Here is a 15,699-nt window from a genome sequence, read left to right as displayed (position 1 = left end):
CACAGTTCTGGAGGAAGATCTGCTTATTGGCCTCACTGAAAACAGGAGGAAAATTTTAAGATTTGAGGATAGAAGGGAACTTGGCAAGCATTCTCATCCAAGTCTTAGCCTTCACTTTTCCATCACCTCTAGCAGAGTTGCTTTTCCTGTTCTTCAAATGAGTTCTTTGAACTCACACTCTATTTCTTTGAATTTGTTCAAGTTGTTGAAGAGCAGACAACTCTGAAGCCCTACCTCTATGCAGACAAGCCTCAGACAGTGTGCTATGTACAAGCCTGGGCCAGAACGAACCTGAAATTTGGGCACTCTCTCTTTTCCTCACTGACCACTCTAGTTCTCAAGATGCAGCTGTGCTGTAGCAGAGCAGCCACCGAATTCAGACTTGGAAGATCTGGGTTTGCATCTTGACTCCACCACTTACTTACAAGTCACATGATTTCTCCAGGCCTTGGTTTTCTGGACAATAAAACTGGAAATAATTCCTGCCTCACTTGGTTGTTGGTGGTCACGAAATAATGCTCTTGGGAGAACACACCTCGTGATCTACAATTAGACATGCTCTGGGAGGAAGGGTCAGCTGACCAGTGTGGGAGGTGGGGGCGGGGCAGGCTTGCGTTTGTGACCTACCCAGAGGTAGAGGAGAGGCACCGTGGGTAGGGCTGCACAGTAATAAGCCCTCTCCTTTCTTGCTGCAGCTCGGAGAATCTCCAGGGAGGAGTGGCTGGTTGAATTCTCAGCTCTACCAAGAAAGGCATGCTGGTGACCAGGACCATAGAAGTTCCCTTGCTGGTGTATAAAGATCAGGGAGCCATCTTGGTTCTTCCTATACCAGTACATAATGTAATTATTCATTTCCTCTCCTGTCATTTATTATTGCAAAATTTTGCTTCTTCTAAAAGGGACAAAGATCTCTAGCTCTTATTGTTCCAACAAGGTATCTGGCTTGATTCCGGGGGCGGGGGGGAGAATCAAGGTAAGAAAGATAAAGAAGCTGAGACGCCACACCAGAATATCAAGCCACTGAGTACCAGTGTGGGATTGCAGAGCCACCTTCCATTTCAGTCGTCCCATGAAGTGTCCCAGGGGTAATTTCATCATTCATTCGTTCACTCACTCACTCGTTTGGCAAATGTCCACTGGTTTCTGTGGTGTTCCCAGTGCTGTGCTGGGCTCTGTGCGGGGAGACAGTGTTTTGGACTCTCAGGGGCTCGCCAGGCCCAGGAAACTGCAGAGCCTGAGACTCCAAGGCCACACGTACCTGGGTAGCAGGGCAGCAGGAGGACGAGTGGGCAGATCCACTGCATGGCTCCCCTGGACGGCTGGAGGACTCTGCTTCTGGGACCCTCTTCTGGTTGCTTCTTCCTTATCTCAACCCTGAGTGCCTCAGCGACTCATGGGTGGGCTTGTGGGCTTGCTGCAGGCAATGAGAAAACGAGCCTGAATCCCCAGATATTTTGCCCCTGAGAACAGCCTCACTAGCTGTACAGTCTGGATCCGTTTCTTTTTGCTGGAAATGGCAGCACTCCTCCTACAGCAAGGCCAAGCTCTTGGCAGGGGGAATGTTGATATGTAGCTTCAGAAAGCTGTTAATGCTCCTTTCCCCACTATTTGTGAATGCTACTTTTACTTTTCCATTGCAATATATTTATTCTGGATCTTTTATTTATACACCACGGTAACTACTTCCAAGGAAGGGAGATGTTTGCCAAAACGCCAGTCTTCCGTAGGGCAAGAGCCCATAACTGCCGCTACAGAATTTAACAGAAAATATTATTATACTGGATTTTATTTTTAGTAGCAGTTAAGTGTCTACTACTGTGCTTTGTCCATCTCAATTGCCCCATAAATGCTGATGTTGGACTAAAAGAAAAGCAAAAACAAAACAAACGTAATGGGAAGATGGAGTAAGTGGAGCAGGCAATGAAAAGTAAATCAGAAAAAGGGAAGTTAAAGCTTGAAAAAAGGTTTAATGGAGTATTATAGAATTTTCTACTGAAAGGACAGAATAGAATGAACTGAAAATAAAAAAAAAGAAATATAACAGCTTAGATAAGAGGAATGTGGAGACAGCGAAAAGCCGGAAAGTAATTAGGACAATTACCTCCATGCAGTGGTTCTTAATCTTGGCCGCACATTGGGATCACCTGGGGAGCTTCAAAAATGACTGAAGCCTGAGTGCTCCCCCAGAGAGTCTGATTTAATTAGTCTGTGTAGGGCCTGGGCATCAGGGTTTTAAAAACTCCGTAGGTGATTCTGAGGTGCAGCCAGGGTTAAAACCACTGTGTAACAGCATCATTTACTCAATAAAGAAAGAATAAACCTTACAGTGCAGTAAAGGCTTATTATAGCGTTGTCCTCAGGGGACAAGGCAAAGCCTGTGACCAGGTATCATAGGTGACTATGAGGGCTATGTGGGATCAAGATCATCTCATCTTCTGTTCCTTGTCCTTTCTCCATGACCAGTGTAGACCCTCAATAACGCTCCTCTCTGGTGACTGCTCACATTGGCCTCTTAGGAATCAGAGGGTGTGGAGATCAGCTTAGGTCAGATTCAGCCATCTTCCCATCCCTTGAGTTCCTACAACAGTGCTGGGCACTTACTGGGTGCTCAGTCAATATTTGCTAAGTGCTAGGGTCCTTGTCCTTCTGGGTCCTTCTGTGCTGATTGAAATGGGCTAAGTCAGTGGCTCTTGGTTCCCCATCCTAATGCTGCCCTGACAGCCCAGATCCAAAGTCCGTTCTACTTAGCTCCATTCTGAGAGGCAGAATTCAGTCAGGGGGAGCCTGCCAGTTGTGATTCCTTCCACTGGACTACACTTCATCCAACGTATGGGAGATGACTGCAGCCCGCAGCACACCAGACTCACAGGGTAATGGGTTCTTGCTATATTTCAACTTGGTGCCCTACTTCCCTTCATCCCTCCCTCCCTCCTTCCTTCCATTTTTTTTTTTTCCTGGAATTTCCAGGCTCTTATCAGACCACAGTAATGAAGGGAGACCTGCCATTAAGAATAAAAATATGTCCAGTTCCTTGAAGCGGCCATCTGTTTTTGGACGGGTTGGATTACCTTACCCTCTCCTGGAACTGCTGATTTCACAATAAAGATTTGCTGCCACAGAGAGACCCTTGGGTAGAATGTACAGTTAGTGCTGTCTCTGAACTTAGAAATTCTTTTTGATTTGCCCTGCTTGCTGGAAGACCTGAGGGGGCCTGGCAGTCCTTGGGTAGAACACGGAGAGGCCAAAACAGAGATTCCCATGATGATAATAAACTAATTTTATGTCTTTGTTGGCAGAAGTCCATGTATGAAAAAGCAAAAAAAGAAAAAACGACTAACAACAAACAATAGTACTTTACTACTTCCTTCCAACAATGCCCCAATAGAGAGGTAAAAGCTACAAATACCTGGTTTGGGAACAGATGGGTAATTAGTTTAAAAGGGCCGGAAGCAAAGTTCTTCTCTCTTTGTAAGATTTCTTTATTTTAAAAAAAAGCACTTCCCACTTTCCTCGTATGAAATAGAAAAAAGAATTGTGTTCAAGGTTCTTGGCCGAGTGTAGCATTGGGGGACACGGATAGGGGAAATATAAATGCTTTTATTGTTTCTTTTTTGGTGGTGGGAGAGTACCAAAAAGTAGAATATAAATGCTTCCGTGCTTATGTTGTCGTTAGCTGCTGTCGAGTTGGTCCCTGACTTATGACGACCCCATGCACAATGGGATGGGACTGTTGTGATCCACAGGGTTTTCATTAGTGGATTTTTTTTTGGATCACCAGACCTTTCTTCCTAGTCTAGTCTGGAAGCTCTGCTGAAATGTGACAGATGGGTGGTGGCTGTGCGTGAGGTATACTAGCCAGGAATCTAACTCGGGTCTCCTGCATGGAAGGGAGGAATTCTACCACTGAATAACCAATGTCTTCACCAGGTTTATAGGCAGTTCGAATTCTGTAGTTATGGAGATAAAGAGCTGTGGGATTAGGAACTTATCCTGCCAGTTGTTCCCAAGGGCAGAGGATGATGACTTAGCTGGGCTCTCCCAGAATTGTCAAGACAGAGAAGCCTCGCCCCCTTTTCTTGGGAGTGGGATGTGGTGGGCCCGGCTGCCAGCACAGTCTGACTTCGGTGCCAGTGGCTCCCACAGCTGCCAAAGAGAGCTTGCATCATGGATGCTCCTTTGGGTTGGTGTTTCAGCCCAGACACAGTTCCGCAGGTGCCTGCTAGTCCTTGGGCTCTGAGCTAACACACCTACTGCTTTGGCTTAGTTTTATCACAGATTAGAAGGAAAAAGAATGAGGCTGAAAGAATGCCAAAACATGAGTCTTCTCTGAAGAAGCTGAGCTAACTGAGGCAAGAGCTGGAACAGAAAGGTGGAGTCACTCTAGGGTACTTTTGGGAAGGCAGCCATGTGAATAAAAAAGGTGACCATGGGGGTAATTTTGGGGGCTAGAAGAAGAGAGTTGCTAAGCCAACTAAACAGGAAAGTTAGTATTTGAGCAGGATGTTGGTCCTATAGCACCTTGGGTTACCCCAGTGCCCTCATCATGTCCCAGGAACTTCACTCTGTGTCTACTGTTTCCCCATTACTGTGACCTGAGTGTCCTGACATTCTGGTTGGTTATGGGGTGGGTTTTGTGGTGAGTATTTGGTGGAAAATAGGGGCAGCTATAGAGACAAGGATTGGGATAAGTACACCATGGCCAGAACCGACATAGTTAAAAGTGGTTGTTTTACAATCACTGTTGTTTTGTTGTATTGGAGACGCTGGGTGATGCAAATGGTTCACACACTTGGCTGCTAACTGCAAGGTTGGTAGTTTGAGTCCACCCAGAGATGCTTTGGAAGAAAAGCCTGACAATCTAATTTTGAAAAACCAGTCACTGAAAACCCTGTGGGGCACATTCGACGCTGACACACATGGGGTCGCCATGAGTTGGCATCAACTCCATGACAACTGGTTGGCCATTGTATTAAAGCTTAGTTTAGAATGCAAGTGCTGTTATTTATATCATGTATATAAGAAGTTAAATGTCTCTTGACTTCCAGCTGCATAGTGAACACTCATTATGAGTGAATGAAAAAAATATTGACTAGAAATACAAGCCATCTACTTGGCAGGGCGTTAATTGCAAAGTAGATGGAGAATTAGCACACGTGCATGATTGAGTAGTGACTGGGAAGGCGGTGAGTTACCAAAGGAGGGCAAAGGAAATACCGTGTGCAGCAAGACTGCCTCTGCGTGATGAATGACCTCAGCATTGATCAAACTGAAATAACATTCTGAGTGAAATCTCGCTACATGGCCAACCACGAGGTATCAATCTAAACTGACAGCAGAGTCCAGGTGGTGGTGGAAAATCAGGGATGTCGGATACAAAAGATGCATATGGAATGGCACTTGCCAAGAAGATGGACAGGAAGAGCCCAAAGAGAGAGGATTTTGTGGAAGGCTCAACTGACCTTTCTCTGTCAGAATACCTTATTGTTAAAAATACCAGCTCAAGCCCCAGATTGATGACCTGAGGCTGAGACAAGGGTCACAGTGGCAGGATGCTGGGATGAGAACTGTGCCTCCATTCACAAATCCACTGTGGGTGCATCGACTCACAATGTGGTTGGGGACTCAGCTGGGCACCATTGGGCCACAGGAGTCTGTATTAATATTATAGCATGAACTATATGTTTATCTGGGGAAGTGTAATAGGGAAGACACTCACCAAAAATCATATCCACTGCCATCGAGTCAATTCTGACTCACAGCGACGCTATAGGACAGAGTAGAACTGCCCCATAGGGTTTCCAAGGCTATAAACATTTGGGGAAGCAGACTGCTGCATCTTTCCCCCGAAGAGCTGCTGGTGGGTTAGAACTGTCGACCTTTTGGTTAGCAGCCAAGCACTTAACCACTGTGCCACCAGGGAAGGTACACACTAGCAGAAAAAAAAAGAAGTTAAAAATGCTATGACAGTTGAAAAATATTTGTTTTTGTGAAAGAGGTTCAATCCAGACAAGTTTCCTGTGATTTTGATAGACTCAACTCTAAGCTACATATACATGGAGGCCAACGACAAACTTTTTTTAGGGCAAACTAAGATGAAAAGGAACATCCACTGGAGCCATGCAAGGGGATAGTGTCCACATGACAATCAGTGCCCCCCCTGTGTGGTAATGAGGGACCCTGCTTACTCAGACAGCTCATCAAACAAAGAAAGGCTCTTAGCTTTCCTCCAGACAACACTTAGGCTCCATCAGTCGTCTTTGCTTCCAAGGGCATATGAAGGCTATCTGATTTGGACTGATAGAAAAGGCCTTGGGAGAGGCTTGAGAAAGGACAGGATCAAACTCCAGAGGAAGGGCCAGAGGTGCAGTTGCCACAAGCTATTATTAGAGCTGCTGGGGAAACATCTTTCTGCAATCTGGAGAGGCTTTCTCTTTTGACCTCCTAGCTGGTCCTGAATCCAAATCAAGGAGCCAGCATTACGAGGGTGAATGGTTGAGTTGTTGCTATGGTTGGCTGGGTACATTTTAGGCAAGCCGTTCATCACCTTTTTTTTTGGTCTTTTCATTATAAACCAGGGAGTAGATCCAAGTGGAAAGTATTGTGGGGAGTAAGTCATCCATGGCTGTAACATACCAGCATCACCAGATGGGTTGTGTGTATGTAGCCAACTTACAAAACCTTTGCAGCAGCTTCCGTGACCACAGGGGTTGATACTGGCTCAATCTAGCGTTTTTAAATTTCAGTATTCACCTCATGCCAATGTACGTAGCTGTGTTCTCTCGTTTGAGATTATTCATTTGGAAGTACAGAAGATGAAGCATTATTTCTTTAAATAAAATATTCCTTTTCATTACTTCTGTGTTTCAGTGATCCCTAAAGCAGAAATTCAGTTCAAACATTAAACTCACTGATCATATGTTAAACACTTACTACGCAATGCACTGAGGAAACCAAAGATGAAAGAGATCAAGGATCTCTCCCCTCAAGGGGTTTATAAATTAGTAGGAAGTTGAGGGGAGTATCCAAACAATCATGGCCAAGGGGGACCACATGAAATGGCCAAGAGAAGTGAGCGCTAAGGTAGTTCAATTGCGGGGAGATTATATCCTCAGAGGAGAGTTTTACATTGGAGATAAAAATTTGGGAGTCATCAGCACATTTGTGCAACATAATGCCATTAGGATGGATGAGATCACTCAGGGAGAGAGAGAGAAGAAGGGCCCAGGCAAGAGCCTAGGGCATGCTAATATTTAGAAGCTAGATAGAGAGGGACGAGCCAGCAAACAGGGGACTGAGAAGAAGAGCCTAGTGCTGTAGAAGAAAGTCAGTAAAGTGTGGCATCTCAGAAGCTAAGCCTGGAAAGCACTTTGAGACAGAATCAATGACCAGTGATGTTGCACACTGTTGGGAGGTTGAATGATCATTGAGTATTTATTTGTGTCTTTGTCTTATGTCTGTTTCCTCTCATCTTAAACTCAGAAGTTCCTGAGGGCAAGGTCCATTTTGTTTTGCACACACTAGGTACTCAGTGCCTGGTACAGTGCTTGGCACAGAGGGGGACTCAGGATATATTTGTTGCATAAAGGAAGGAAGGAATAAAAGTTTGAGGGGTTTGTACTTAATTCAGTAGGCAAAGAGTAGTATCTGAGTAGCATTTCCAGGTTCCTGACACGCAGTTTGGTCTCAGCAAAAAATATAAACATCCTTCTGGAGGCTTGTATTGACCTGTTGGCCTTACACCTACCTCCTCTCAACATCATTAGGTGACCTTCAATCTGAATGCACAGAAATAAGGAGACAGCAAAAATTATATCTGGGTGATTCTTCTGTAAGCCTTTAGAGCAGTACTGGCAGCTAGAAGCTTATGAGATATTAATTACTGTTTGTAAAACTGCAAAAACAATTTTATGATTCCAATCCTGGATTAAGTAGGTTTCTTTACAGCAGATGTTCTCAGAGTACACCTATTCCTCACTTACAAACTATGTTGTTATCTGACGTTTAGCATTTACAGCAATAGTAAAGAAATCTACTATTTGACTATTTCACGCTTTAACGGTATGCATCTGGCAGTAATGAATGCTGAGGTGCATGGCAAGAGTTACACTGGCTGTGATGGCTAAAATTTTGTGTCAACTTGCCTGGACCATGATTCACAGTGGTTTGGCAGTTATGTAATAATGTAATGCTATAGTCATCCTCCATTTTTGTGAGCTGATGTTGTCATCCTCTGTTTTCACATAACGCAGATTTTTGAATAACAACCTGGTCTTTGGAACCTTACTGTGTCCATAAGTGAGGAGTGGGTATATTCAATATGGTAATAAGTGTTGTGAATATTAAGAGAGGACTATTAATATTTATGATTTCCCAACTTATTTGACCATGGAATCCTTTTTAATTGAGCAACATCTGTTAACACCTTGAGGAACAGTGATGTTCTGAAGAACAATTCGGCAAATGCTGCCCCAGAGTTTGGAGTCCTGGTGGTGTAGCAGTTAAGTTCTCAACTAGTAACTGAAAGGTCAGTGGTTCAAACCCACCAGCTGCTCTGTGGGAAAAAGAGGTGGCAGTCTGCTTCCATAAAGATTTACATATTTGAAAACCCTATGGGGAAGCTCTATTCTGTCCTAAATGGTCACTATGAGTTGGAATCGACTTGACAGCAGTGGGTTTGCTTTTGGTTTGTCCCAGAGTTTTGTAACAATTCTAAGAGGAGAAACAATCAATTGAATCTCTTTTTAGTTGACATCAGGAAGAAACCTCCCATGGTGGAGTCAAATTACGTGAGAGGAGTCTGTGAGTCGGAATCGACTCCAGGGCAATGGGTTTTGGTTTTTTGGAGTCAAAGAGTATGGTAGGCTGTATTATCATTCTGAAGTGTTTGATCCCCCTGTCTAAGAAAGAGGGTTATCAATTCTCACCCATTGCTATGTGTCTGGCGATACCTCCTATAGGAGGAGTTCGAGTCCTTGCCCAATTGATTTTAGGCTTGGCCATGAGAAGCACTTTGGTCAACCAATATGAGTGGACATGATATAAGCTATGTCTAAGCAGAAGCTTCAAGAAGTTTCTTGAAACTTCTCCCAGCAACTCTCTTGTTCTTTTTCCTTTGCCATGAGAACAACGTATCCCAAATAATGACATCCTTCAGCCAGAATTCTGGAATGAGAAGACACATGGAGCAGTGTTTAGCAGCCAACATGTAGTCACCAACTCGTGGTAAAAACGAGCAAAAAATAAACATTCATTGTGGTAAATTATTGAGACATTGGGACTGTTTGTTACCACAGCAGAGTTGACTGAGTAACTCGTGGATGATGGTAAATATGTAAGGTTGATACGAATATGACAGTAGTTTTTTTCCAACATTCCCAGAAGAGAGAGACAACTCCAGAGAAGAAGCAGCATGCAAAATCAGTTTACAGCTGATTTTTTTCTTAATACTTTCCAGGAGAAAAGGCATTTTCCTGTTCTGACTAAAAACAACTCCGTGAACTGAAACAACTCAATATAACCCTAGATAAGGATTTATAGATCTGGCATAGGCTATAAAGGACTGGTGTAAAAAAGATGGCCTTCCCCTCATACCCACTTGTCCAAAGCCTGGTTATCTTGTAAGAGTCATCCCAGCTTGTGTCTCTTAGAGGCAAGAGGGGAAGACAGGCCTCACCTGGCCTGGGGTGGTGAACCGGAGGCTGAGGTTCTAGACTGGGTTTCCCAGTTTGCCCTGATGTAAATTCCATGAAGACAGGGCCTGTGAAGACCAGGGATTTCATTGCTGATGTCAGATGGCTCCTGGCTGAAAGCAGAGAATACCAGAAGGATGTTTACCTGTATTTTACTGACTGTGCAAAGGCCTTTGACTGTGTGGATCATAACAAATTATGGAGAACATTGCAAAAAATGGGAATTCCAGAACACTTAATTGTGCTCATGAGGAACCTTTACATAGATCAAGAGGCAGTTGTTCAGACAGAACAAGGGGATACTGATTGGTTTAAAGTCAGGAAAGGTGTGCACCAGGGTTGTATTCTTTCACCATACCTATTCAATCTGTATGCTGAGCAAATAACCCAAGAAGCTGGACTATATGAATAAGAACAGGACATCAGGATTGGAGGAAGACTGGTTAAAAAACTGCATCATGCAGATGTATCTGAGGATAAATCTCAATATTTCACATTGGAATGAAACCAAAGAACACAGAGAAGTAAAGTTTGTGGCCAGTCCCACTGGCATTATTTGCCTCTATCACTTTCTTAATAGTCTCTTCAGATTTCCTCACAGTTCTTATTATCAGGATGGGAAGGAGAACAGTGCCCCAGCAGTACCAAATTCCAGGAAATCTCAGTGGTTTGGGAGAGTTCTTGAATAAGAACAAAACGTTAAAGAGAGTAATGGTTAGTCCATGAGTAAGATTCTTTCCTTCTCCCCTTCCTCTTTACCTTTTCTTAATTCTTTATCTTCTAAATCCATAAACCACCATTTTACTGGTGTGTTTTGTGGTATGTACAATAGCTACATTTTGAAAATCTCTAGGCTTTAATTGGCAGGGAATTTTCTAGATCCTGGGGCTAAGGAGGAAACCCTGGTGTCATAGTGGTTAAGTGCTACTACTGCTAGCCAAAAGATGAGCAGTTCCAATCCACCAGGTGCTCCTTGGAAACTTTATGGGGCAGTTCTACTCTGTCCTATAGGGTCGCTATGAGTCAGAATCAACTCGACAGCAATGGGGTGTGGGTGGCTAAGGAGTACCTTGGAAAGCTCTGATAGATGTTAGCTTCCCCACAAAAAGGGACTGTTTCTATTCCAGAATTCATTATTTTCCCATAGATTTTCAGGTTTTTTTTTTTTTTTTTTTTACTGTGAAGTTCATAGACGAAGGTGCTTGTGTGGGTTGGGGTGGGGAGAACCATTGTAGATGTTCATGTTCCTTCCTAGCTCATCTTAGCAAACCTCCAAGTGTACTTTATCTCAGGGAAACAGGTGTTTTCGCTATCTGAAGCTCATGGCACCGCCTCTGAGAAGCCTTCCCCAGCTCTAGGCCATCACTCACTTCTCGGTGTTCTCACAACTCTTTGCTCCTTCCTCTGTTAATAGGTCTCTATTTTTAAGTCTGTCTTTCCCACTAGAAAGAGAACCTTTTGTACAGGAATTGAGCTTTGGTTGTTTTTGTAATTCAGCAGGTGGCACAGCACCAGGAACATTGCACGAGCTCAGTACATATTTGAGGCATGAGGCTGCGAATCCTCATGATTACAGACTTGCATATTTTAATAATACAGCTGCTGGACATAATCCACATGAAATCCAAAACACCAAAAGATTTCCTCATAAGCCAAGCCAGAAGTCACTGAGAAATTGATAATCATACTGGCCTCTCTCTGGTTTGCTGATACCTGGCCAGAATCTCTGGGCAGCTTTTGCTTATCTGTTCCAGGGTTCCTCTGTGGGCTCTATGCAGGATTCTCTGAGCTTGCTCAGTTCTCCTGCATGCCTGAGACTCAGGAGAGTATGCCAAAGGGCTGGAGAATGAGCAGAAACCAGTGGCCTCTGAGAATCCTTGGCCTCCAGTTCAGGGTGACTATGAGGTCTCCAAGACCATCCAAAATTGAGACTATATAGCAAGCCCTGGGATCCTACTGCAGCTCAGAGTCTGAGATGATTACCAAACTCTGAGAAATCCCAGTGGTTTGGAGGACTCCAGTGTTATCTTAAGAAGTTCATATGGTTGAAAGAGAAGCCATCCCTTTATAGGGACAAACAGAGAAGTTGCTTGAACCTTTATGGAAAGGTACCATAGGCATTATATACATAGCTTTCTCACCTCTTTTCTCAGCCCTATTTCTCCACCCTCTCCACAACAACGTCATGAAAAGTTCAACCAGGCACCTGGCAGCTGGCAGAACTTTTCATGACGTTGTTGTGGAGAGGGTGGAGAAATAGGGCTGAGAAAAGAGGTGAATTCATAACTGGTTGAGCGATTGTATCAAAAGAAAGTTGATGAATGGACCAATCATTCTGTAGACAGATTCCAAGTGAAAGAGAGGATACTCTGCTGTTTAACATTTATAACAGCCCGAATGGAGGAATAGAAGGCAACCTCATCAGCATTGTGAATAACTCCGAGCTACAAAAGATCGCTCTTCATTGGATAACAGAACCATGATTCAAAAATCTACTCTGGAATATTAAGTACAGGCCTACCAAATGAAAAGGCACAGCAATAAAAGCATTTAGTTTTTCAAAAACTCGATTGTATAGTCGTAGACCTGGCTTCACAGTCCCTTGTGTGATAAATGCCTGGGATTTTTAGTTGATGATATATTTGTACAGGGTGACACGCAAATTCAATCTCAGACAAATGATAGAAAATAGTGCTGAAGTGAAGGCAGCAACAGCCTCACAGCATTCTGACAGTCAGGGCACTCCTGTCCTGGCACCACTCTTAGGGAGGCTATTAACAATTTAGGGCTTTCTATGTAGGAAAAATCAGAATAGGTAATCAGAATAGGTAAGAGACCTGGAAACTGTATCATATTTGTTCATCATTTATTCATATGAATAGATTTATTGAATATTTATTATATATCAGGAGACCCTGGTTGGCCCAAATGTTTAACACACTTGGCTGCTAATCATAAGGTTGGAGGTTGAGGTCTACCCAGAAGTGCCTCGGAAGAAAGGCCTGGCAATCTACTTCCAAGAAATCAGCCACTGAAAACCCTACGGAACACAATTCTACTCCAACACACATGGGGTTGCCATGAGTCAGAATTGACTTGATGGCAACTAGTTTGGTTTTTTACTTGTCAGGATCAATGATAAACAAAACCAGATATGGTCCTTGATCTTCCAGAGCTTACAAACTAGTAAGAAAATAGATGATCAAGTAATCATATTAATGAAGAATAATCACAAACTGATATATGAAAACATATTACAACAACAAAAACCCAAAACCAAAACCAAAAAACAAAAACCCAACCTTGCTGGGTGATCTCAAGACTTCTATGAGGAATTGAGGTAAAAGCCTTGATCCAAAGAGTGAGTAGGAGTCAGTCAGGTGAGGAGCAGATGGGAGAAGTATACAATAGAGATGGAACAATATGTGCAATGGTCATGGGGTGGCAGGGCACCTTGTGCACTTAAGCAACTGGAAGAAGGCCTGTTTGACAGGAGCACAGGAAATGAGGGAGAAAGGGTGACAGGTATGGCAGCAGAGGTGACTAGGGGCCAGACCGTGTAGAGTCTTAGAAGACCTTTTACGGATTTTTGACCTTTTGCAAAAAGCAACGTGAAGTAATTGAAGGGTGTTTAATTGAGGGTATGACATGATTGTATTTTGAAGAAATCACTCTGGCTGCTGTCAGAAGGACAGATTAGAAGGTACCAGAGATAAGACAGCTCATTCAAAAAGTTCATGTTATAATTTAAAGGAGAAATTGGTAGTTTGGGCTGGGGTGGTGGTAGTGGAGGATAGTCAGAAGTAGATGGATTTGAGATGATGGTGTTTTTCACTGAGCTAGGGAACCTTAGAAGAGGACCCTATTTGGAAGGAAGATTTTGATTTTAAAGGTACTTTAATTAAAGTACTTTTGAGACATCTAAGTAGATATGTTGAATAAGCAGGTGAACACATAGATATTAATCCACATATTCAACATTATTTACTGGTTACCCACTTCATGCTAGTCCTTGTATTAAAAAATGTATGAAACAAAAAAATATATTGGACTTGGATTCTTCTCTCACAGAGAAGTGCCTCAGAAGAAAAGCCTGGCAATCAACTTTCAAAAAATCAGCCACTGAAATACTAGACAGTCATAAGGAATGGTTGAACATATTGGGTATAGAGAAATGGGGACTTGGAAGGTTGGATCTGATAGCTGTCTTCAAATATTTGAATATGGGAAGTAAGAACTCAATCTTTGTTGCTCCAGAAGGCATAACAAATACCAACACATAAAATTATGGAGAAGCAGATTTCAATTTGGTATAGGAAATGATTTTTTTTTAAATAAGAACCGTCATTAAAATATTTAAATTGAGAGTAGATGATCATTTATTCAATCAATATTTAATGAACACATAAATTGAATGGAGGGATTCCTGCATGACCTTTAAGATCCCTTCTGGCTTTCAAATACGATGATTCTAATCGTCTGTTCAAAATCTTAATAGTTCAGAATGAGTGTCATACCTTGAATTTCCTTGAGTCCATTTCCTCGTTTGGACCCTACCTGCATACTCCTCGAGTACTTTCAGGATGCTGGAATGAGCGACTTCTTCAAAATTGTGACATGTTCAGAACATCAAATGTGTTGTATGATATAAAGAACATTCTTTCCCTTGGCTGTCTGTGGCTTCCTGTCTGATGCAGAGACACAGGTGTGCTCACATGGTCTCAGATTCCCATCTTTTCTCTTACCTCTCATTCCACAACATAGCTCCACAGTGTTGGATGACCTGTGTGGAAATGGTGCCAGTGGAAGGCACTGTTCCTGAAGCTTCCTTCTTGTTGCCTTTGGGCAATCAGCTGCTCTGTTTCTGTCCATACAGGATGCCTAAGGCCTCCTCTTCTTGGGAGCCTGGTGGAAGTGGCATGCCTATGACCGTACCCCTAGGGTTGAATTCAAAGACTTTTTAGAGAATAGGTGGACACTCTCTGAGGTTCCTCTCCATGGCTCTAGGCAGTTCTAGGTGAGCCTTGCCATAATAGATTAAAAATCACAGAAGGCAGAACTATGGGGACAACAATAATATAAATGTAGACACCTTTTCAGCATTCTTTATCCTCCTTCCCTCTTATCCAAGTCCCACCTCTTTCAGGACTCAGCTGCTCCAAAAAAAAATTCTTCTAATCGTGACTGATCCTTTCATGAAATCCTATGGCACTGTCCACGAGGTCAATAGCACTTGTGGTTATACAGTACATTTTATCTTGTATTTTTTTGTAATCTTTTATTATAATTTCTACTGTCTTGTCTTTTAAAACAAATTATGAGCACATCAATAAGAATGGATGTGCCTTAAAACTCTTTCTGTTCTCAAAACCTAGCCCAGTAACATAAATACAGTAAGTGCCCTATAAATAAACGTGTGAGAAAGACGATAGTGTGTTGGAAGGAATATTGAATAGAAGACACTGGGGGAGCTGACCTTCAGTTTTAGTTTTCACATCCATGTCTATTCTGTGTCCTAATATCTGAGTTTTAACCTTATGTGGACAGAGGATTTCAGACAGATACCTGAGCAGAAAAACAAAGAGTTGACTCTAAAGCTGGCTTGGATATAAGCACTCCCTTGATGGTTATTGAATGTTTGTATCATTAAGCCCTCCTGCCTGCTAGTTTTCTCAGTGGATTACTTATAGACCTTGGCTCCCCACTCTATACTCTTGGTTCCCTGCAAACCCAGACCCCCTTGGCTCACCCATTTCAACCTGGGACTTGGGAACATATTTTTTGATTCAGTTGATTCATGACTAACTCAGAAATCCCATATTGCCACAAGTGTTTGCCTCCAAGATGTCTCTCTACAAGGACGCCTGTGCCTCACCCCTCCTGCCCACCCCAGGAATCCCCAGAACTCCTCCCTAGCCAGGGAAGAATACAAGGCATTCAATACCCCAGATAGTTATGGAAGCATTTCAGAAAATGGCTCTATTCATTCTTCCTCACAGAGAAGAAGAGT

The sequence above is a fragment of the Loxodonta africana genome, chromosome 10, assembly GCF_030014295.1.
Source record: "Loxodonta africana isolate mLoxAfr1 chromosome 10, mLoxAfr1.hap2, whole genome shotgun sequence".
NCBI lineage: Eukaryota > Metazoa > Chordata > Mammalia > Proboscidea > Elephantidae > Loxodonta > Loxodonta africana.
Note: the sequence above shows the minus strand (reverse complement) of the source record.